The sequence below is a fragment of the Osmia lignaria genome, chromosome 5 (assembly GCF_051020975.1).
Source record: "Osmia lignaria lignaria isolate PbOS001 chromosome 5, iyOsmLign1, whole genome shotgun sequence".
Lineage (NCBI taxonomy): Eukaryota > Metazoa > Arthropoda > Insecta > Hymenoptera > Megachilidae > Osmia > Osmia lignaria.
In genome coordinates, this window is record NC_135036.1 from 2,893,929 (window position 1) to 2,918,769 (window position 24,841).

General features: G+C 43.9%; 1 pseudogene; it reads left to right on the plus strand.

Moving 5' to 3' along the window:
- The first annotated feature begins 1,450 nt into the window (after positions 1–1,450).
- On the plus strand, positions 1,451–2,476 carry LOC143305336 (uncharacterized; annotated as a pseudogene).
- Positions 2,477–24,841: the final 22,365 nt, after the last annotated feature.

Genomic DNA, 24,841 nt, shown 5'->3' on the forward strand with positions numbered 1-24,841 from the left:
GCGGTCGGCAACGCTTTCGTGAAATAATAATACTGTTGAAATGTAATAATTTCTTTTAAAGGGCCCTGTTTAAAATTTTTAGGTTGGTAGTATGATACATAGGAACTTTGAAAGCTCATCTATGCGGGCCAATCAAATAATAGATGGAAGCAACATGGCGTCAAAGTAGCGTGTAAAATACCCTAAAAACGCGAACTTTACATACTCATAACTTTTGAACCGCTAATTTCCTAAAGTTACGACCTACATTTATGGATTTTACGTGTCAAAAACTATTAAAGAGCAAAAAAAAAGGGCAATAATTTTATGTCCCTGGAATCAAAGTTTAACCTCCCGGACTCCCGGACTCTCAGCCAATCAACGTCGTCAGACTCCCGACTACTCTCTGGACTTCACATAACCTCTTTGGTTTCGTTCCAATAATTTCGCTTGTTTCAAGGTTTTTATTAACTTATATACACGTTCATCAATTCTTAAATGTTTCAATTTGACCCAAAGATGGTTTCATTTTGCTTCATACCTAAATTTTCTTGAAACCACTGTAAATATTTCAAATATCATGCTTCACAACACCAAACTACTTTGAGAGTACACAAAATATATATCACATTTATAACAATTTTATACTACCACATCACTTCTATTTGCCATAGTTGCAACGTTTATATATTGTTTATACATAATTAACACCAAATAGTGTATATTACTACAGCTTTTAATTAAAAAAGACGTTAATTACAATTCCGAGTACAGGACTCTGTTTTTGAAAATAGGACTCCCGATTGTCACGTGAGCGGTGTTGCCACGTTGTTCAGCATGGCTAGTACTAGAGTCGGCTGTGACCAAGCTTTAGTGTCGCAATAAAGGTATCAGTGTCAACGGCCTTAGCCACTTAGGCCACACCGGTACCCGTAAGATCACCGAAGTCAAGCTAAGTGGGCACGGTTTCGCCAAAAGATGGGTTACCGTGTGCTGTTGGCAACTAAATAAGCGGATAGTGAATATGAATAAAAAATGGATAAAGAGAAAAAGGTAGATGAATGGAGAAAAAAAGAAATGTAAAGAGTATAAAAAAGAAGTAAAAAGGAAAAAGGAGAATAATGGAAAAAACTATGGATGATTTGATATAATCGTACTAAAACTATGTACGCTGCGGATTTAGAGAAAGAATTTAAAAAGGCCGCTGATGTTCGTTGGGCAAGAGAGGAGGAAAAAAACCTCCTATAGAACGCCATCTTGGGCTCCGCCCAAGAAAAGTCAAGAAAAAAAAAAAAAAAGGTATCAGTTTAGACAAAGAAATAAACAGTGTGTTATAAAAGAAAGTTTCGATATTTTACGAAGCAACGAAAACCTTTTCCCGTCCGTTCGACCAGGTGGTAAAAGAAACCACCAACGTAGGCGTATCCTACATAATAAATTGGTGCCGAAACGCGGTTAGAAAAAAAGAACAATGCCGGCGGACGGAGAACAAAGAGACGCAAAAGACTTTCCTATAGAAATTCAGGCCAACGATTTTAGAAGTTCCAGATTGCCACAGTTTTGGAAAGAGGAACCAAAATTGTGGTTCTCAATGTTAGAAAAAGAATTTGCAGCTTATCGTGTCACAGCAGATGCGGTAAAAGCGGCCGCGGTAGTCCGAAATCTCGACTCCGCGACAATGAAAGTTGTAGCAGATATGTTAGATGCTACGCCATCAGGCGACTCTTATAACGAGTTAAAAGAAGCGTTGATCACTCGGCTAGCGGCGTCTGAGGAAACTCAACTAAGACAGTTGCTGACGGGTCTTGAATTATAAGACAAAAGGCCATCCGAACTCCTAAGGGAAATGGTTTTTTTGGCTGGCAAAAAGGTAACCAATAATGTTCTAAAGACCCTCTGGTTACAAAGGTTACCAAAAAGGACCCAAGAGGTACTAGCTATAGTGGAAGACGTCGAATTAGAAAAATTGGCAAAATTAGCTGATAAAACTATGGAACGCATTGGACAACCAGAAATAGCTATTGTATCGGAACCGGAGAGAATATCTAGAAGAGATCAACACGAACAGAAAGGCGAAATGGCAGAGTTGACTCAACGTTTGGCCAACCTTGAGGCATTGGTACGTGGCAATTTCCAATCTAAGAGAAAAGGTAAGTCACCACATTGGAGACGATATCGTTCTGGATCAAGAAGTCGAAATACTAACGGGAAATGCTATTTCCATAATAAATTTGGTGAAAATTCATGGAGATGCCAGAAACCATGTAACTGGACAGGCCCAGACCAAAGGAAAAAGGAAAACTAACTTCACCGTCTCTCTTTGAGGCGAGACAGGGCGGTGCAATTAAACAAACACGCCTCATGGTTTTTGATCATATAACAGGTACCAAATTTTTAATAGACACTGGAGCAGACGTGTCGGTAATACCTAAAAGATGTGGAGACAAAAGAAGCATAGATTCCGAATTCTGCTTGTATGCAGCAAATGGTTCAACAATTAATACCTATGGCGAAAGGACACTGACGCTAGACTTAGGTTTGCGCAGAGCATTTCCATGGAAGTTTATCGTGGCGAAAACGACCAAAGCCATATTGGGTGCAGATTTCCTGGGGCACTTCCATCTTCTAGTGGATATCAAGCACAAACGGTTAGTAGACGGTCAAACCTTATTACATTCAAAAGGAAAAATTACTGGTTCACAGCACATAACCATAACTACGGTGAGCAAAGATGGTTGTTACGGGGAATTATTTAAGGAGTTTACAAAGCTAACAAAAACATCCTACGAGACCAATGTGAAACACCAAGTACAACATTATATTGCAACACGAGGACCCCCAATTGCGGAGAGACCAAGACGTCTCACACCGGAGAAGCTGAAAGTAGCTAAGGTAGAATTCGATTTTTTATTAAAACAAGGAATCTGTCAGCCATCAAGGAGTGAATGGGCAAGCCCACTCCACATGGTGCGGAAAAAAACAGGTGAGTGGAGGCTATGCGGAGATTACCGCAGATTGAAGAGTAAAACACAGCCCGACAGATACCCCTTACCCCATATTCATGACATTACACAACAGTTAGAAGGTACAAAAATTTATACGGTACTGGATCTAACGCGTGCATATTATCACTTACCAATAGCGGCTGAAGATCGACACAAGATGGCTGTAATCACGCCTTTCGGTCTAATCGCGTTCCTTAAAATGCCATTTGGACTCAGTAATGCCGCACAGTCATTCCAAAGATTCATGGATACGGTTCTGAGAGACTTACCTTTCGCTCGTTGTTACATAGATGATATCCTGGTCGCATCAAGTTCAGAAGAAGAACATAAGCAACATTTACGCACTCTTTTCAAGAGATTGCAAGAGTATGGTTTGACGGTAAATATAAAAAAATGTACTTTCGCAAGAAAAAGCGTTAGGTTCCTAGGCTATGAAGTGAGCCAACATGGTGTTGCGCCGTTGACAGAACGGGTCAAAGCAATCTAAGAGTACTCAAAACCTAATACAATAAATGATTTAAGAAGATTCCTGGGAATAATTAATTTCTATAGAAGGTACATACCAAACGCTGCAGAAGGGCAAGCACCTCTACATGCCCAACTAACCGGAGCTAAAAAAAGGGATAAAAGACTTGTCAAATGGACAAAGGAAGCTGAACAAGCCTTCGAGGAGTGTAAAAAACAAATAGCTAAAGCCTCATTATTACATTACCCCAAGGATAATGCTAAATTAGCATTGACAACGGATGCTTCGGACGTGGCGATTGGAGCGGTTTTGGAACAGCTGGAAGATGGTCAATGGAAGCCATTAGGGTTCTTTTCAAGGAAGCTCGATAAAATGCAAAGTAAATACAGTGCGTATGACCGAGAGCTACTGGCCATTTACAAAAGCATTAAATTTTTTAAACACCTATTGGAAGGAAGAGACATTGTAATACGCACAGACCATAAGCCATTAACTACGGCATTCGAACAGAGATCAGACAAAGCTACAGCACGTCAACTTAGACATTTGGATTTCATAGGACAATTTTCTACCAACATTGTACATATATCTGTTCAAGATAATATTATTGCAGATGCACTTTCTCGAATAGAGCAAGTAGATATGTCGGTGTTAGTTTCCACAGAAGAGCTCATTGAGGAACAAGCAAAAGACGAAGAGTTACCACAAATATTGCAGAAAAGTATACCTCATTTAAATTTACACAAATTACAGGTGGAAGGAAATAATACTCAGTTGTATTGTGATGTAAAAAGCGATAATATACGCCCTTACGTACCTAAGAGTTTACGTAGAAAAATATTTAATTCAGTTCACAATCTGGCACATCCTAATAACAGATCTACTAAAAAATTAATAGCAAAAAGTTTTGTTTGGCCAAAGATGAACGCGGATATTAGAAACTGGTGCAGAGTATGTATTGCTTGTCAAAAAAGTAAAATACAAAGGCATAATAAAATAGTCCCTGAAAATATAGAAATTCCTAAGGGACGATTTGAGCATATACATGTGGATATCGTAGGGCCGCTACCTCAATCCAAGGGTTTCGCATATTGCCTGACGATGATTGACCGTTTTACTAGATGGCCAGAAGCGGTTCCCATTAAAGACATCACAGCGGATACAGTAGCATCGGCCTTCTACACGGCTTGGATTGCAAGGTATGGAGCACCTTTAACTGTTACTACTGATAGAGGTGCACAATTCGAGTCGCAGTTATTTGAATCATTGATGAAGCTTTTGGGATGTACGAGAATTCGTACCACAGCGTACCACCCAGCTTCTAACGGCATTATCGAACGGTGGCACCGTTCGCTTAAATCTGCAATAATGTGCAACGGAACAAAAGACTGGGTAGAAATTTTACCAACAGTATTATTAGGACTAAGGACGAGTTTCAAACAGGATATAAAGGCCTCAGCTGCGGAGATGTTGTACGGCGTTACGCTAAGACTGCCAGGAGAGTTCTTCCTAAGCGAAGAAGTAATCAACGACCCGCAACCTTTCATTGAAAAATTTAGAGAACACATTAGGAAAATACGTTCAGCGCCAACCGCACATCATAAATTGGTTAAACCATTCGTTCACAAGACTGTACATACATGTTCACACGTCTTCGTCAGGGTAGACGCGAGCAGGAGGTCCTTGGAAGCACCATACGAAGGACCTTACACTGTAATGGATAGGATTTCGGAACATGTATTTAAAATTGATTACAAAGGCGTACCAACAAATATATCCACAGAACGACTCAAACCAGCGTTCATTGAGGTCTCACAGGAAGAACTTGATACAAATAGACAAGTACAACTAAGGACGTACAAAGGACCAAAGACTGTTAGATTTAAGTTGTAAAATTTTTTTATATATTATTAGGATAAGTTTTTCTTAGTTAGTTTTATTAGTTTATTTACAATTTTATTTACAATTGTCCACAAATTTATGTTAGTAGAGTTAAATACTTGAAGGGGGGTAATGTAGGGACCTACTTATAGCGCGCAAGCGCGCGATCATGATTACCAACCTAGAAAAAAAAGAGACTTGTAAGAAAGGCGTATTAGACCAAGCTTTAGCGTCGCAATAAAGGTATCAGTTTAGACAAAGAAATAAACAGTGTGTTATAAAAGAAAGTTTCGATATTTTACGAAGCAACGAAAACCTTTTCCTGTCCGTTCGACCAGGTGGTAAAAGAAACCACAAACGTAGGCGTATCCTACACTTTCGTTCATGGTGCTGCCGCTTGCCGGACGGCAGAGCAGGCTCCATGGACTATGGCATCTCCGACGAGAATGCCACACATGCATACCTTGTATCACTGATTTTAACATACACAACTAAAGATATAGTGACGTCATGTTCCCGCGAAATTTGTCGCCGCGTTTTTCAATTGTTTCAAAATTTAAAGGGATTGAAGAAATATGGCGCACAGTGGGTGACAGAATTTCCAGGTTCGTGAATTCCATTATTATAATTATTGTAACGTCCCAGAGCAGCGGAATTCGTCCTTTTGAATTTCCCGGAGTTGTAAATCCCAGTTACACGAATGTGCCGTTGCTTGTGACGTTGACTCGCGGCAGGGGAGTCATTCATTCATTCATTCATTCATTTTCACTTTACCTGGGCTTAGCCCAAGATGGCGTTCTGTAGGGGAACGCCCCCTATATTGCCCAACGAAAAATTGAGTCCATTAAAAACTAACCTAACCAAAATTCCTGTCTAAATATATTTTGTGTTACAAAATTCCACACCTATTCATCCTTCCATACTGCGTAACGTATTAAATTAGCTATCACCCTTTAGAAACTGTTTCAGATTCCAATCACATTTCATTTCCAGATCTCCGATTCACTACAATGGCTTACCCATGACTACGCGCCAATTTTTTAAAATTCCACATTTTTAAATAATTTTCCTTAACTTGTCCAGGAATTTGGAAATTTTTCTGCAAACTGAGGGTATTCCCTTCATCACGATGCTATGAACATCCGAATTTATCGGGATCCCCTTCTCCCCCAAAAACCTTACTACTTCTAATTTCTCTTGATAGAACCTATCGCACTCCCATAAAACATGATCCAAGAATTCCTCCACGTTTCCACACAGGTAAACCTTGCTGTCAACTAGGTTCTTCCTAAAAAGGGATTCCCCCAGATTGAAATGGTTAGCTCTCAGCCTATTTATCCTAGTCAGAAGAACCCTCTCTGCCCCTTTGATTTTATTAAATCATGGTTTTCTATTCCCTGTGTTATTCTTCTCGCTTCTAAAATATTTTATACCCTTATATTCACCTATTCTACATGCTCTTTCCGTAAACCTTGTCCACGCCCCTTCCATAATATAGTTTCTCAAATCCCTTTCCAATATTTCGTACTGTTCAGTACGCCTTCGCGGTAGAGAGGATACCGTTGTGTAACGCGGATTCCACCACCGGAAGGTGCGTACTTCCTTACAATCTTTTACCTTTGCAAGGAGAATAATTTTACACTGAGACTTAAGCTAAGTCGTTAAAGCAGATATGTTTAATTCGAAGATGTTGTACAAATGTTTGTGTGTGTTTTGAGAACTAATACCTCAGAGGTATGTTAAAACTGAACTATCAAGCTACGTCGGAGCGTATCGATAAGACCGTGTAAGTTGACTGTAAGAAAGCTGACGAAGTGATTTGATCTAAGGATCAACAGTAAGTGAACTCAAGTCTCGGTGTCTTGTTCCAAGTTTTGTATTCTCCCTCTCCTGGGTCTTACGAACGGTCAGCAAGGAGCCGCAGGGAGGTAGTCGCTGGATATTTCCCATGTAAGCTAGCCGAAAACCCATTGGCTGCGGTGCACGTGGGAGTCTCAAGGTGCGTGTTTGCACAGAACCGGCGATATCTCCCAGGCAAGAGCGACTGATGGCTCAGGTATAGGCTGTGTGCCAGATGCGAGCAACTGTGGGCTCTGAAGGTCTTTGTGACCGGTGGTACCTGGGACAGAGCGCAAGACGGTTCGAACCCTGTCGGGGTTGGTAGAACTCACAAGACACATGCACAGCAGGGGGACCGTTTAAGACCCGGATGAGGAGTTAGAATTTAAGTAAAGTGAATGGCAAGACCTCGCAAAAGATTGTAAACTGCTCGTCGTGAGCGTGTGTAGACAATGCAAATGCCAAATAAACGCTCTGACTTTACTGGCCTTGTACTGTAGAAGGTCTGTATACATAGAAGGCAAAACGGACGATGTCTTACGGTGAGTTTATTGCTCTCGTTAGTTAAACCCGTAAGATTGTTAAAAGTATAAGACTGCTATTATAGATCCGCGAGCAGCATCCTATGCCGCGTAACACGTACTCATATTCTTCCTTCCCTCTTGTCGCTTCTCCTGTCTGTAAATCCGCCCTCTCATTTCCCTCTATCCCACCATGGCCTGAGATCCAGGCGAAGCTCACCCTACTTCTTCTGTAAGCCTCCCTATTTCCCTCATCCTCATTATTATCCCTCTCCACTTCAGAAATTTCAATTTCTTTTAAAATTTCGAAAATCCACGGGCTATCACCCACCCTATTTGCAAAATTGCTCATTTTTTCCAAAACGCTGGCCGAATCCGTAGCTATTAGCACTTTACAGTCCATTAACCGATTATTAGCAAACTTCATTGCCTGAAGAATTGCGAAAGCTTCGGCTAAGAAGACCGACGTGGCCTTGTAGAGTGCCCAGTTTCTATCCTCCCAGGTTCCCTCCCCCATCCTTACCGTCATGCCCGCTTCTACTACCTCCGCTCCTTGCTTCTTAGCCCCATCCGTGTAAATTTCTATGACTTGTTCGTTATCTTGCCAACCCCAAAGTTTCCCCTTAATTTCCATCATGAGTCCTCTATCATTTATTTCCGTTTTTTTTCTAATTTTACCCAAGTCCCATTCTATCTTAAGTTTCCCCTTATCCACTAAGTTTTCCAAATTTATCCATTCCTTCCTTTTATTATTACCCTTTTTCACCGTGTGGATTATTCCTTCCAGTCTATACCACGCTCCTATACAGGGTTCCATGTTTTCTGGCCTTTCTTCGTCCCGAACAATCAGAGACGTGGATATGCTATCCCATACCACACCTCGACCCATAATTCTGTGTTTAAGGAAGAACCTCTCCACCAGGGCTTCTACTCTCGTTTCCAGATCCATGATACCCGACTCTACATTCATCACATTTATCGGTGTCGTAATCCTATAACCCATAGCCATTCTTATTCCAGCATTATGCAGCCTTATTAGCTTTTCCATTCCCTTTTTATTATCCCAAAAGTAGGCTATAATTCCATATTCCAACACCGAACGTATCAAACCCTTGAAAAAAACTATCATGGTGTTTGGTTCGATTCCTTTTTTGATTCCTGCCAGATATCTCAGCAAATCTAGTCTTTTTTAAACTTTAGTACAGACGTAATCTACCTGTCTCCCAAAGCATAGGCTTTCATCTAAAATAACACCCAAAAACTTTACTTCATTGCAATTTTCTGTTCTATCTTCCCCAATCCTTATGTTGCAAGCCCTTATCCCTCTTAATCTATTTCTCGAGAAGTTAACCAACTGTATCTTTTCCACCGCCAAATCCAAGTCTAAATTCCTTAGGTTTCTTAATAGGATGAGAGAATTTACTTCTTCCTGGTTTATCTCACTCGTGATTCCTGACGTGTATATATTGTACAGCAGGGGGCTGAGGACCGACATTTGTGGAAGACCCCTTCTAATTTTCCCCTTAACATCCGCACCGTATCTTCTTCTGCAGATCGCCCTCTCTCTCTTAATAATAGGATTATTAATCAGCCAGTTTTCGATGTATTTTAGTAGGTTTCCCGGGCATTTTTCCCTTTTTAAAATCTCGATCAGCTTCTTATGATTGACGTTATCATAAGCAGATTTTACATCCACGAAAACCGCAAGAACCTCCTCTTTTCTTCCAAAGGCTGCGTTCACATCGGTCGTGAGCGTAATAATATTATCCATTGTTGACCTACCTCTCATAAATCCGCTCTGACGGGGGTCTACTATTTCTAACTCTTCAGACCACTCCTGAAGCCTTCTTTTGACCAATCTTTCCAACGTTTTTCCTAAACAGTCAATCATAGATATGGTCTGCTGATCTGATTCTGCTTCCTCTTCCAACTCCCTGTCTATTTCCTTTCTCCACGAAAATGGTCCAGGGAGGGCACTCAACGCCTCCCGTTCTTCACATTGTTTGTTTTTCTCTGCCTCCCTGGCCGCTGTCAACTCCTTCCTTCTGCTAAGTTTGGCTTTCGTTTTTTCCGGGATTGGCACATCCCAGTCCGGCCTGTGTCTCACATTCCATTCATCCGCTTCCTCTTCTTCCATCCTTGCTCGATACTTCATCTTCCTAAGAGCCGTTTCTAGTTCATTTTCGTAGCCTCTATCTAAGACCAAATTCAGGAGGTCTGTAAGAAATTCATCCTCCCTTCTCTGTTTCAATTGTTCTGTTAGGGCTCTATTTGCCCGTTGCTCCATTTTTCTAACTTTTTTGATTGCGGCTTCCTCAATTTCTCTATGTCCAAAAGTATATAGAGCTTCCCCATCCTCTTCCGGGTCTGATTCCGGTTGCAGGAGCGCATAGCGGTGCTCCCATTTCTCCTTTTCCATTTCTATCATCTTTTGTCTAACCAGGTTTTCCCTCGTTTTGACCGGATCCTCATTGACTAATTGAATCCGGGCCCTACCTCTTCCTTTTGGAGGGTTGACGTGGGCCCGCATACTTTCTATCGTCTTATCCCACCTTCTATTCTCGATTACTTCCGGGATGATCCTCTCTTTTGCCACCTTTATCAGTTCCAATTCTTCTTCTAACGGGACCTCTTTTTTCTCCCAAAATTCCCTGCTCCTAGACACCAGAGCTGGGAAGTCCCTGGACCCTCTATCCTTGTCCTCCGTCACATCATCAAAAACTCCTCTCTCACCAAGCTGCTTAAAACAATATCTCTAACTGTGGCGTATGCGAGGTTCCGGTGAGCCATCACCTTCTTAATCGCCTTCTCACGCTGATATTTCCAGTAATCTTTTGAGAGGCTGACGTGGTCGCCTCCGCAGTTTATGCACTTCGCTTTCTTATCACAGATCCCATGCCCATTTTCCAGGCATTTAAGACAGCGCCTGTATTTATTCTTGCACTGAGCCTGGTTGTTTTACCGCCTGGATGTAGGGGTATAATCTAACCCCAGCATGACCATAACCTATTTTAAGTTCAGTGGGTAGCTGGTCCCCTTTAATGATTACCAGGATGACCGCACCATCCACCCACTCCACTTTACCGTCTTTCACGGTTCTCCTTCTTAATCTTTCAAAAGCGCAGTCGCCTTGTCCCGGCATTAACGCTTGTTCCAATTCGGAGATAGATTCCTCCCAATCCGTGATTACACCTTTGCGTACTCGCTTCCTTTCTGGTAAGTAGGCATCGAAAGATGATTCCTCTGCCTCTGCCTTCTTCAACATATCATTTGCTGCTGCCATGTCTGAAACAGTCAGTTCCACTCTATTGAAACCGATCATTTTAAATCCTCTGAGGAAGTGTTCCCTGTTTGCCACTAATCTGTATATTTTTATTACATTGCGCCTTTTGGTTTTGCTGGTGGCTTCTTTATTAAGAAGAACCGTGACCATGTACTCACGGCTTATTAGCTCTTCCTTATAGTAATTTTTTTTTTCTCACCTCTGACGGGTCGTGTGTTTGCAGTCGGGTTTTCCAAATTTTTATTTAAACCGGGGTCAATTTCCAAAATTCTCTGATCTTCTACAGGTACCTCTGAATTTCATACTAAATCACGTTCTACTTCCGGGGCTTGCACTTTGTCCTGTACTTTGATTTTGCAAATAACTATTATTATCGTTATTTCCTTCGATTTCTTTATAGTTCCTCTTTTTACCTTTTGTTGAAAACTATTCACTATCTTCCTCACTTTTATTTCTGCTTCGTTTCCGTTTAGATTCCACCGTTATCCATTCAATGGCGTCCGTACTTTTCAAATGCGCATTATTTGAGCTTCTTTCTACCAACGGTTTTTCCACTACCTCCCCCGTATTGCCAACTTTCGGCTCAGTTTCACTCATACTCCGATTCCCTAGGTCTTGTGGCGGCTGCTGATTGGGCGAGGGCTCTCTCTCCTACCTTTTCTGCGCCACATTAACATCCTCTATGTTCCTGTGCGCCATCTAGCGTTCTTCTCTGTTTCTTCTACTTTTTTCAAAAAACTCCCTAGCTTCTCTATCAGATTCCAAGTATTCTAGATCCCATTCTCTATCACTTCCATTATTTCCACTTCACCTCCACCTGTGGATTTCCACAGCACCTCGCTCTCACTTTTGCTTCTACTCTCCCATTTCTCCTTTCACTGCTTTCTAATCCCCCCAAGCGGCATTTTAATACCGCTTGGGCGGTTAGATTTCTCCCCTCCCCCTGTTTCCAGGACCGGCGAGATTCACCTGCCGTGAGAAAAAGGGACCGCAGCCTCCCTGAGCTTGTTAAAAAACTACACCTCCACCCACTAACGTAGGTTTTGTACCACACTTCAGGAGAAAAAAACCAACTAGCCAGTAATCTAAGAACTCCCTCAATCTTCAACACTCCAAAACACGTCCGATCGCTTCAACCGCTATGGCGGAACTCCCGGCAGGGGAGTCGTAATTTGATGGGATGTAATGTGTAGGTAATTCGTCCAATGCGTTTTTAAATACCTTTTCAATAAGTATTTATTTGTACAAAATAAGTGTGTGCATTTAAGATGACCGAGTGTCGTTAGCTTAACAGAACGAAGTGTTTCTGATCGTGTTTTTTCAAGAAGTGTCTGTGGGGTGAAAATCGACTGTATTTGTATACTATGGGTTGTACCGAGAGTAGGGGTGGAAAATGCATTGGAGCTTGGAAGTATGGCTAGTGACCGTGACCATTCCTTGCTGGCCCACGTGGTGTACATCGGATCGGGGTGGTTGGGTTATAAACTAGCATCGGTACTTGGGAGCGAATAATTATTACTATTATTATTATTACTGTTGCTATTATTATTATGATTATTATTATTATTTAAAAAGATATTTTTTCAAATTTTTTCTAGGTTTTTAGAATTTTCAATAACTTCTGCTGATAAGATGCAGCAACAGGAGAAGAAAATAGAAATTAAGTAAGTACAGAATTTTTTAAAATTGTTACCGAAAGCATTAACTGTTTTGTAACGGGGTCGGTCGGTTCGGTGCGCACGGCGTTGCGCACCGCGGCGGTTTTCCCCGTGCCAGGGTTCGCAAGGGAATAGGTCGGTAAATAACGAGGCAGATACATTAGAAAAATATATATATGTTTATTAACGAAAACCACTGTAGACTATAGGGCGACGGCTGTCCTCGCCGGGCTGCCTAGGCGGCGGTATTCTCCTGCCTTGCGAGCTACAATCAGAATCAAACGCCTGGTGGTTAGACGCGTGGAGCCAGAGCTTAAAGCTAATGTACATGACTTACTAGCCAGGGTCGGAGCCCGGTCCGTCACAGAAAGTTACGCGGCTTAAATCTAGCCCAGTTCGTAGCCGTTGCTACGCGGTCTTACAATCTAACGGCGCGATGTCGGAGCGCGGAGTGAAAGCGCTGAGCGGAACGCAAACGCAAACGCAAACGCAAACGCAAACGCAAACGCAAACGCAAAGTCGGGAGAGGATTGGCCCGATTAGGCCGACGCGCGACGGTGATTTATTGAATCGCGCTGCGGTGGAGTTGCTGCCCGCTTGCCTCACGCGGCTCGTCTTCTCATACGCCGCGGTAGAACCGAACAGCGAACGAGACGACGACCAATCCTGGCCACCCTGGGTAGCGCCACGAAGCTGGATGGAATCGGCTGCCAAAGGCAGAATGCGGTGCCGGGTAGGCTAGCGTTCGGAATCCCTGTGGAAGCACCGGCAGAGATTATGAACGTGCACTAGCTTGATCACCCCGGGTCAACCACGGGACTGACGAGACTAGGCGCCTATGACCGCTGGACCTATGGGAGCTGCCAGGTCGTAGCATAGTGCAATGCTACGGCCCGTCGGCCAGAGATCTGTTCGCCAGGTCAGCCATGGCGTCGAGAGCTCTGGTGCTCCGGTCCGGACCTCCTAGGAGGTCCCCTCGGGGCTGAAGCCCCGAGGCAACTCATCGATCCGCGCATCGATCGGTCCTACTTATAGTCTAATCGCACGGGAGTGGGGATGCCGCCGCGGTGGGGGCCCGCGATGCGCTACGCATCTGATGACTCTCCCTTGGTGGTCTAGGTTGACCGTCCATCGCCGCCCGTTCCTGGTGAATCGGTGGCGTTTCACCTTGGTGTATAGTTGGACGGTGGTCCCGCCCGCCAGTGTATAGGAGATGGTGTCCCTCTGGTCCTCCTGATCCACCGTGCAGGCGGTGATCAGCGATGGCGTTGGCTGTGGCTTGCCCAGGCGGCGTCTGCAACGGCCTCCGCCGTTATTGGGGCCGGTTGTCTTGCTGCTGGTGCCGGGTTCCCCAACTGAGGTGTGGCCGTCAGTGCTGCGGCCTTTGCTAACCTCTTGGCCGGCGACTTCGGTGGCCGCTCGCCGGGTGTTAGCGGTGCTGGCGTCCGTTTTGCCGGTGTTCATTCGGCGCTGGGTGGCCGCCTGGCCGGCGTTTGTACGCGGCGTGGCCTGGTCGCCTTGCGGGCCGGTGCCTCGGTGGCCTGGGTTCGCGTCTGCGGCTGGACGTTGCCGCTCCTCGGGGTAGCGTCATGCGGATGAATTTTTTCCACTCCCGCGGTGTAAGCGTGAGAGGGTTGTCCCTTGCTCGTTCCCGGATGTCGAGGTGGCGTAATGCCGCGGCTATCTCCTGTTCGAGCTGTTCTGCAGCCATCTCGAGTCTGAGCCGGCTCCTGCTGCTGCCGGTCTTTTATAGCCGCTGGACCGCGTCCGGCGGAGAGGGGGCCGGTGACGTCGCGCCCCTGCGCGTTGGCGTTGCGCGGTGGCGTGTCGCCGTCGCTTGGCTGCGCGTTGGCTTTGTGCGGCTCCGTATCTCTTGTACCGGTCACCGGTTTGAGATCTCTCACGTGGACGTGGTCCACGCGTTTCCCGTGGTGATCTCTTAAATCGAAGATCACCGGCGAAACTCTTTTATGGACCCTAAAGGGTCCGTTGTAACGTTTTGAGAGTTTTGCGTTTCTAGCGTCGGTTTTGCTAGAAAGAATATGCGAACGTTTCCACACGCGTTCGCCGATTTTTGGCTGCCAGTTACGCCTCCGTTGGTTGTATTGGCGTTGCTGGCGTTGGAACTCTTGAGCGAGTCGTGCCCGGGCGAGTTCCTGGGCGTCTTGCAAGTTTTTAAGACGTGCTGGCCATGGGGTAGTCATCCTCCGCTGGTTTTCCTGCTGGAGGCTTCCTGGTGGTGTTAGCTCTCTTCCGGTGTTGAGATATGCCGGTGAATATCCGGAGTCGTGTCGTGCTGTGTTGTACGCAAAAGCGATTTCTGGGAGATGTTCGTCCCAAGCTTTTTGCGTTTTTCCCAGGTCCTAGCTGATCATCATTTTTATTACCCTGTTGGCTCGTTCAACCGGGTTGCACTGCGGCGCGTATGGTGGTGTGCGCCGATGCTTGATGCCGCTCTCGGTAAGAGTTTTTTCGAACTCTTTTCCGACGAACTGCTTGCCGTTGTCGGTTGTTACGACGGCTGGTCCTGTCGCTCGTCGAAGCGGTCGGAGTTCTATCCACTTCGTAAATCAGTCCTGGATCACCAGCAGTGTTGTATTTCCGGTTTTTGATCTCGGGAGAGGGCCGACGAGATCTGCCGAGACCATTTCCCACGGCTGCTGTATGTTTGTTGCGTACATGTTCCCTCGAGTGGCCTGCTGGTTTACTTTGTATTCCTGGCATCTTGTACAGTCCCTGACGTATTTTGTGGCTTCGCGTAGCATCCCTGGCCAGTAATATGCATGAGCCAGTCGTAATAGCGTTTTGGCCACGCCAAGGTGTCCGGCGGTTGGGATGTCGTGTGCTTCTTTCAGAACCCTTATTTTTTGGTCTTCTAGTATGCAGATCTTCCATTGCTGGTCCGGTTCGATTTCATTGAAGTCCAGCGTATGTAGGATGTTCCTGTACAGGTTCCCGTTCTCGATCCTGTACTCAGGGTGGTCTTCTGGATGGTTTTCGACCTCCTGGTACTTTCTGTTGTACCAGTTGCCCTGTAGTGGTGGCTGGACGCCACAGACTGGTTGTGGTCGCCGTGAAAGTGCATCGGCGACCGTGTTCTCCGGACCCCGTCTGTAGCGGATTTCGAAATCCCATTGGCCGAGTTCTAGTGCCCATCGTGCTAGCCGTCCTGACGGGCTGTCGATTTTCTCCAGCCATTTGAGAGATTGGTGGTCAGTGACCACGATGAAATGGTATCCCTCCAGGTAATGAGGCATCTTCCAGATGCCCCATTTTACCGCCAGGCACTCGAGTTCGGGGGACGAGTAATTTTTCTCGGCGTTGTTCAGCGTCCGGCTGGCGTAGGTGATAACTCGTTCGCCCTGGTCGTCTTCTTGCGTGAGCACGGCTCCCAGGCCTTCCGTGATCGCGTCGGTTTGCAGGACGAACGTTTTGCTCCAGTCCGGCATCGCCAGGACTGGTGAATCGGCGAGGCGCTTTTTTAGCTCGTCGAACGCCTGCTGTTGTTTCTCGCCCCAAGTCCAACGTGTCTGCCAGCAGGCTGTCAGCGGGGCCGCCTCTTTTGAGACGTCCGGTACAAAACGTCTGTACCAGGATAGGAGGCCCAGAAATCTTCTCAGGTCCTTGATGTCGGCTGGTGGTGGCAGTTCTGCCACGGCGGATACTTTTTCCGGGTCGGTTCGCAGGCCTTCGTTGTCCACGATGTGTCCAAGATATTTTAGACTGTTCCGTGCCATGTGGCACTTTTCCCAATTCGGGCGTAGTTTCGCCGTCCGTAATCGCCGGCAAACCTCGGTCAGGACCCGTAGATGTTCCTCGAACGTGGAAGTGACTATGACGATTTCGTCTAGGTAAGCGAAGGCGTGCGGTGCCATTTCTGGAGGAATCACTCGATCCAGGAGTCTCTGGAACGTTGACGGTGCCGAGTGCAGTCCAAATGGCATGACGACGAATTCCATCAGTCCTCGTCCTGGTACTGTGAAAGCGGTTAGTGGCCTGCTTTCTGGTGACAGCGGAACTTGCCAGTAACAGTTCTTCAGGTCGATTGTGGAGAGGTATCTTGCTCCACGCAATTTGTCTAATGTCGCATTGACGTGCGGCAGAGGATACGCGTGTTTACGCGTGACCTGGTTTAGTTTCCGGAAGTCCACGCAGAAACGGTATTTCCCATCCTTCTTCTTCACCATAACGATGGGTTGGGCTGGCTGGTCTGGTCTTCTTCTTCAGCTCGGTCTTCTAGCTGGTTCGTCCTAGCTGGTCTCTTCGTTCTGGTTTTCCGTTCTAGTTTCTCGTTCTTGATTCTCGCTCTGGATTCTCTTCGCTTTGGTTTATTCGCTTCGATTGCTCGGTAGCTTCTGATCAGGAGTCCGTTTGTTCGTTCCTTATATACTAGGTCTTAACTCTAGTGGCTCCACCGTCGCTACTTTTCGTTAATAAACATATATATATTTTTCTAATATATCTGCCTCGTTATTTACCGACCTGTTCCCTTGCGAACCCTGGCACGGGGAAAACCGCCGCGGTGCGCAACGCCATGCGCACCGAACCGACCATGCGCTTGTGTGTGTGTACTTCGTCGATATCATTTATATGTGTTTATATCGACACCAGCGCCGCCTGGATGTTCTGCGCGAAACTAATTTTCGTTACAGCATGAAATACGGGAGTTTGGAGGCCCTGGGCTAAAAAGCCCCTTCAAAGCGCAATTCTGGGGGGAAATACCCCCGGAAAAACTGTTAAGGTGATGCTAGCGTGGAGCCCGAACTTCGAATTCCGCGTCGGTAAAACAGTCAACGTTTCATCGAAAATTAGGCCGAACAGAAACTGATTTCAGCGCCACCTCAGTTATTACATCCAATTAAGGGGGTAGACACGTGTAATGCAGCGAGGTGACCTTGCCGGCAAAAATGGGCCTAAAAAAGGGTCCGGGATTTTTCGTTTTTCGTCCTGTATGAGAATATTTGAGGCTGGGTGAGAGCTCATTCGAAAGAGAAAGCTTCAATGCAGCGTGCTCTGGTCATGATTCAACGAGATTTTGTTAATATCTAATAATATGAGTGTCCAAAGTAAAGCAAAAATACGATAAAACACACCTGCAGAATCCAAGTATTTTTAGGTCACTAAAAGAGTTTTGTGACTCAAATGATGACCAGAGTGCGCTGCACTGAACCTTCCTCTTTCGAATGAGCTCTCACCCAGACTCAAATATTCTCATATAAGGACGAAAAACGAAAAATCGCGATTGCATTCTCACAGACGAGTTCCGCCATTATCTGGATAATACAGAGCAAGTCACGTGACAAATTTAGTTCAGCTAGTAGTTATAAGGTGGCGTCTAAGTAGAAAGGCTGCCGATTTGGAATCGTAGTCAGAATCAAGCGTTAGCTTGATTACGTCACTCGAACTGTGCTGCGAAGGCAAGCGAAAAAGGCAACATCGCCCGAATGCTGAGTGAGACGCACTGCAGTCATGCTGTCCTTCTCTCATTCTGAATGTTGAGATTGTCCCTTTACGCTAAGTGTTGACTGCCGCCCGCGTGGATTTTTCGCAGCGCCCCATAACAAACCTCGCCCCATTCAAACTATATCGTGTTTGGTGTCAGTTTAATCAGAAAAATCTCACAAATGCGTTAGTAAAAGTTTCATTTAGGAAAAGTTAAAAATAAAAAAGTTTTATCGTTCAATTAGTATTAGTCACACCGATATTACGGTCGGATCATATTACACGGTTTCCTTGTCGAGCGGCTCGATTCGCCCAGGGAGATCCTTCCAAGTGGAGGGGATAGCGATGTTGCACTTATCCAAGCATTCTTTCGTTGCATTTATCCAGGTTTTACTGTATTCAGCTTTTACTGTATAGACGCGAGGTCCCTCCATTTATTAGTTCTAATAGTACCATAGTACTTTTTTATGCAGAATGTTTCAAGGAGTTGACACAAGTAAAAAAAAAATGCAATTCCATTTAAATAAAAAATGCATCTGCATTTTTTTAGTGCATCGCTGCATTCACGAAAAAATGAAGTCATAGAAAAATAAACATTATTATACCATCCAACTTTTACATAAACAGCTTTTTCCTATGTCTTACCAAATTCAAGATATAATCCGTCCCAATTGCATGACGTATCCTGTATACTTTTATTAATTAAAAAGCATTTAAAGAAGTTAATAACTTTTTCTAAAAAAATTCTCAGATTGCACGTTCCTTCGGTTCTTCAGAGTAGGCATATATTTTTCAGCAGCGAGGGGGGTTGGACTTTACCAAAAGGTGGGACGCAAATCCGGATAGGTCATATGTCATTGGAAAGACCTTGACGAGAGGAGCACAATGGTGTGGGTGGGAGGTCATAAATATCAGACCCTGACCCGCTAGAGGTCAAAAACTAAAATTACGTTAATTTTGTTGTGCGAGAGGTTTTCGTCCAGATAGACCCACTCCTGACGCTGGATTGTGATAAAAACGCGAATGTTGATGTGTAACGTGCACACCTCCGCAGATACAGCGCCGTCATCGCCATATTTAGGTTAGGTTAGGGTTAGGGTTAGGTTAGGTTAAGTTAGGGTGTCTTTTTCGAAGATTTCTCCTCGTTAAATAAGAAAAAAGAAAAGTTAATGAATTTATATGTTTTGGGGCATTTTAGTTTTTTACCTCTAACGGGTCAAGGTCTCATATTTAAGACCTCCCACTCACACCATTGTGTTCCTTTCGTCAAGGGCTTTCCAATGACATATGACACATCAGGATTTGCGTCCCACCTTTTGGTAAAGATCAACTGCGAGGGGTGCTATGGTGCGCTATATAAAATCCACGCGTTCAGTCAGTCAGAATTTATCGGAGCGGGATAATTCTATCATTTGGGTTGAAAGAAGGATAGCACGATCACCGTACATCTCACTCTAAACACGCGCCAATGTTTCGCTTTCGTTCTTCAGGCGTATCGTCGCGATGCCTTTGGCGAGATAAACGTTTGAATGTGTTTGTAAAAATACTTGAGGCGCTGTTGCCTTCTTAGATCGTGTTGCGCGCACACTAGCTGAGAATTAAACCTTTCAAGTTCGTACCAGACCACGCAAGTGGCTCCACCAGGCCCAACGAAAAAACTGCTGTAATACCGCCGTTCCGAATCGGAGAGGTCACGTGCTGTGTCTACCACCTTAAGCGGCGAAATGAGCAAGGAAGAGTTGCGAGCGGCTCTTGCGGAAATAGAAAGGCAGAAGCAGCGGAGACAAGAAGAGCGCGAACAACACGAAACGAATGTGCGGGCCATGGAAGCGGAATTGCGAAGACAACAAGAGTGACGTCAACCGCCATCGCCCTCCGTGAATTCAGTTGAGTCGCAAGCCGAAATGTTAGCGAACGCTATTCAGACGCTTAGTACGGTCACCGACGAGATACTGTTAAAGACTGCCAACCCCTGTGATAAAGTTCGGCACTCCAAGTGGGCCCACTGGGCCTGGGGTACGATCGGTAAATAGGAATGATGGATAATGTAGAATAGTGATATTACCCATTGTACCGCCGAAAAAAACTGTTATACCACCAACGAGATGATTTAGCTTTGCCACAGTACAATAATTATCTCGTCGGTGCTACTTGGAAAACAATTATATTTTACCTTATAATTGGATTACATTCTTATTGTAATAATCGATACTACATAAATATATGAAAAATAAGAATATTTGGTACGTAACATTCTGAAAAAAATAGAAGAATTGAATAAAAAATAATTCGAAAATTACTGTTATATTTATAAAATAATGATTCTTAAACCAAAAATCTCATGTAACTGTTAACAGAGACTCGTTTCTTAGCAGACTGTTAACAGGTGGGCATTTTCACCTTTTTCACAGGTAGCGGAAGTTGGCATTTTTAACAGAGAATGACATACTAGTATTCCCTTATTCTGCCATGTGGTGAACAGAGTCGAACGTCCCAAACATTTAAAAGCTTACGTCCTTGCATACCCGCGCTGGCACTGGCGCACTCAAGGGGAGTTAAGGGGCTCTAGCATCCCTCAAAGAAAAAGGAAGGAGAACAACAAAAAATTTTCCAAAATCTGTTCCTAATTAAAGTAGTGTTACTGTTTATGTAACATATTAATAACACTGTTTTTTGTATTAAAAATATTTTTATTCGTTCAACTTAGCTCCCTCCAAGAATAAATCCTGAGTGCGTCATTGTCCGCACATACCCCATCATGGCCCATCATTGACTGTCCTTTCTCTTTCAAAGTTTTATGGCAAGACTTTATAACAGAAAACAGATCCCGAATATTCTGAAAGGTCGCAGACTGTGTCAAGCAATGGACAAATTTGTATATACTGTTACGTTGCGCCCGAGCGACGGCGCGCAACGTAAAAAGGAAAGAATATTAGTGGATTTATAGGTAGTTAAATTTCAATTAATTGGTTGGAATTCAACCCCTAATTCCTGCTTCCCTATTTTAGCGCGATGGTTGGTATCGCTGCCACCAGTCTCGAGCGTGTTAACGCTCTCGACAAATTAAAAGACGAAAGACAAAATTGATAAGATATTAAAAGGTTATAATTATTAGCCTTTCGTTGGGTTCGTTCAACGCTTGGTCCCGTACGGGACCCTCCTTGAATCTGAGTATGTTGGTAGGCGTGTCTTAACTGAAACGTGTGAGGTGTGTTCGAAATAAAGGAAACTGTTTAACTAAATGAAACTGGTTTAATCGTGAATGAAAATCAGATAATTGCCAAAATTATGAGTTCAATAATTTAGAAATTTGGTTAAATTGAAAATTACCAGTTCTGCAAAAATGTGAACAAATGTAAAGATGCTTAAGATTAGTTAACAAGGTATATATATATATATATGAATATAAAACACTCTGATATCACATTTGAAACCGACGAGTATATTACCGGGCGCGTAAAAATGATTATAACAATTTCGCTCTCCGAAGTTAACTATACGATTGGCGGTTTCCGCCTGCGGTACACCCCAGCCTGAGAAATTCTCGGAACTCCCGAAGGAGCTGGACTAAGGTGCCCTTCGGATGATGGAAAGAAACTGGAATTGCGAAATTGTAATAACCGAAAATAGTATTTAATATTGGATGATATGAATACCTCGTACGGTGGAACGATCTGACCTGAGGAATTCTCGTAACCCTGAAGGGCTGGACCAGATCGCCCGTTTTGCCAATTGAATAACGTCGTGATCGAAAAATGTAACTGAAACGACTTACCGTTAAGGTGTACAATAAAATACAAGGTAATTCGCTTGCTAGTTTTGGTGTAATCGCTCGATGATCTGGAACACCAAAGAAACGGTAAGATCGTCGATCACTGCACTTGTCGCGGCGAGAACGAATTGAAGCGGACGAGTACGTCGACGAGAGACAAACGAATAACGACTTACGATTAATTACGATTACAACGAATATAATTACGCGGTGTGAAGTTAATACGAGAAACTACGCGAGCAAACGATTTAAAATCGGAAAGAAAAGATAAAAATTTAGGTAGAAGGAAGATTTTTCGTGCGCGTCTATGAGTCCTTATTCAGAATACCGATTATTTTAACTCGCACGGCACTCTGCCTCGCTACGCGGAGGACTTTACCGCAGAGAAAATATCGCGAATTTCCGAATAACTCTGTCTCTCGGACACACGGGCTCCCGATCACGTACTTACGATTGATCGATCAAGAGTGACAAATTTCGTGCGCGATCGACGGCCGAAGGGCCCGTCGCGCGAACATCGTCCTTGGAGGGGACGGTTTGGCGAATCGTAGCCCGTTTTCGGAAGTGTCGCGTGCCCGGTGATTGGCTAAGACGCGCGAGCTAGACGAAGATCTTTCATCCCCTTTCTTTGGTGTTCCTTCCTTTTCTCATTCGTCGCCATGATAGTTTCAACGGTTTTCAGAAACTACGCAGTATTTCTCGTTATACATATAATTAATTAACGGCATTTATTCGAGATGTAACTATTAGTTTAATTGGTGTGCAATTTGAGATTTGATATTGAAATATAGATTAAAATTGAAATATCGGGTTTGATAGGAAACCGTCGTTCGTATATCGTGATTGAAATTATTCATCCCGATTTGCAATAAAACAGTATGATTTTATATGTTTAACAGCGGATGATGCGCTTACGGTGGTTGTAACGCCGTGGCGTATTATGCAATCTATCGCGCATTAAAACTATCGCCTCGATATATTCGGTATTTCGCATTTTATAAATTTTAAACAATTCTAGATCTGGCGAACGTTCCTTCGAGAACGTTCCTTTGTTCAAAATTTGCCGTTATCGCTAGGCAGTTCTTAGAATTCCGATACAATAGCGTTTATTGCTTCGAACGACCCTTGATTTTCGAACGGCGGTCGAACGTTCGCGACGTTCGCTTTCGTAAGGGTTCTCAATTCTTACTTTCATTGTTTAAATTTGTTTCATCCATCCTCTCTCTCATACTATTATTACAATCAGGTAGCGATGATCCTTGTTGGACCGGCCGACGCTTTGTGCAACAGAGTGAGAAAGAGGTTCCTAACAAAAGAGTTATTACGATTTTCCCGTTTCTACGCAGTTACCAAGGGAAATTCCCGAAATGCGAAGCACTGGCTAACTGCGTAGCGCTGGTGTTATTGCTACGGCTCTCTCTCTCTCTCTCACTCGAGCTAACCCGAGTTTTTGTGCGTATTAGCTTCTTATTACAATGGCTGGCGACGATAGTTTCAAGGAGGGTCACGTAAACTATTGAAAAGTAGAAAATAGGAACGACCTTTCCGCGTGTACCTCGCATGAGGAATTCTCGTAACCCTCGAAAGAGCTTGACGAGATACACGATTCCAGGGTAGAGCAGGTAAAGAAGAGAAAGCGATAGAGGAAGTCAAAAATAGAAAGGAATTAAACTCAAACTCTTCCCTGTACATCCCTGCATGAGAAATTCTCGTAACCTCGAAAGGCTTGACAAGAATGTACAAGGTCGAGGAGGAATGAAAAGGTTGGCGGAAAACCGAAACACCCGCCCATACGCCCCTCACATGAGAAAATCTCGTAACCCAAAAGGGCTTGATAAGGGACGCAAGGCGGATAAATTCCAAATTTTCCGCCGGGACGTAACAATACTATTGTGGTAATTTTAGATATTTATTTTTTCGTGGAATATAAATCTAACACTGAAAATACCGCCACTTAGTTACTTTTACAACTTTTGCTATCAATCGCACCGTGTGTTGCTCGACTCACAATCAAACATGGAATAAAGTTAAAAATAAAAAAGTTTTATCGTTCAATTACTATTAGTCATACCGATATTACGGTTCGCCTAGGAGGGTCCCCCCAAGTGGAGAGGATAGCGATGCTGCACTTATACAGCCAATCTTTTGTTGCACTTTTCCAGCTTTTACTTACTATTAAATAAAAGATTTTATTGAAATACATTTTTCTTCTTTTCGACACCTGTTACTTATATTATTATTATTATTATTGATTATATCCTACAGAACCTATGTAATATTTTTTAGTCACTTTTATTTCTAAATGATTTCTAAATGAAATTAGAAGAAAATAATCTTTTTTCTAATTTTTTTTTCAATTCATTATTTTTTCTAAATGAATATTCTTTTACTTTAAACACACATACCCTAAACTTAGAACTAGTGTTCGTCATTTATTAAAAAAATAATTTCCAATGAACTAAAGAGGGTTATTAAGTTACCTCCTTTAAAATATTTTACGTCTTAAAAAGTATCTCCGAAAGGTTTGTAAAACGAACTTAACTCGAATCACCGAAGAAATAATAATAGCATCGACCAGATAAAATATCATCTCATGTCTCATGATACAGTTCAGCACCGAACCTCGTCGTTGGTAAACTCACTGATTCTGGTTCTACAGGGAGATTCTCTCGGCGCGCAACACAATAGCCGTCCCGCACAATGGAACCATGAGGTTGTTGCGGGTAAAGAGTCCCAGGGGCCATATCGCCGGACCCAAGACTGCTCTGTGTGTGTTTATGGCTGAGACGAAGACAAGAAACGGAACAGCAGGGGTTCCATTGTGCGGCACGGCTATTGTGTAGCGCGCCGAGAGAATCTCCACTGATGCCATGCTGCAGGACTTAGTCAAGGTTGAAAAGATTTGTGATGGATGTCGGGAAAGATGGACGGATCGTCAGATGCGGTATTCTTCTTCGAGGATGGAGACGCAGGCGGAAAGAGGGACAGCCACGAG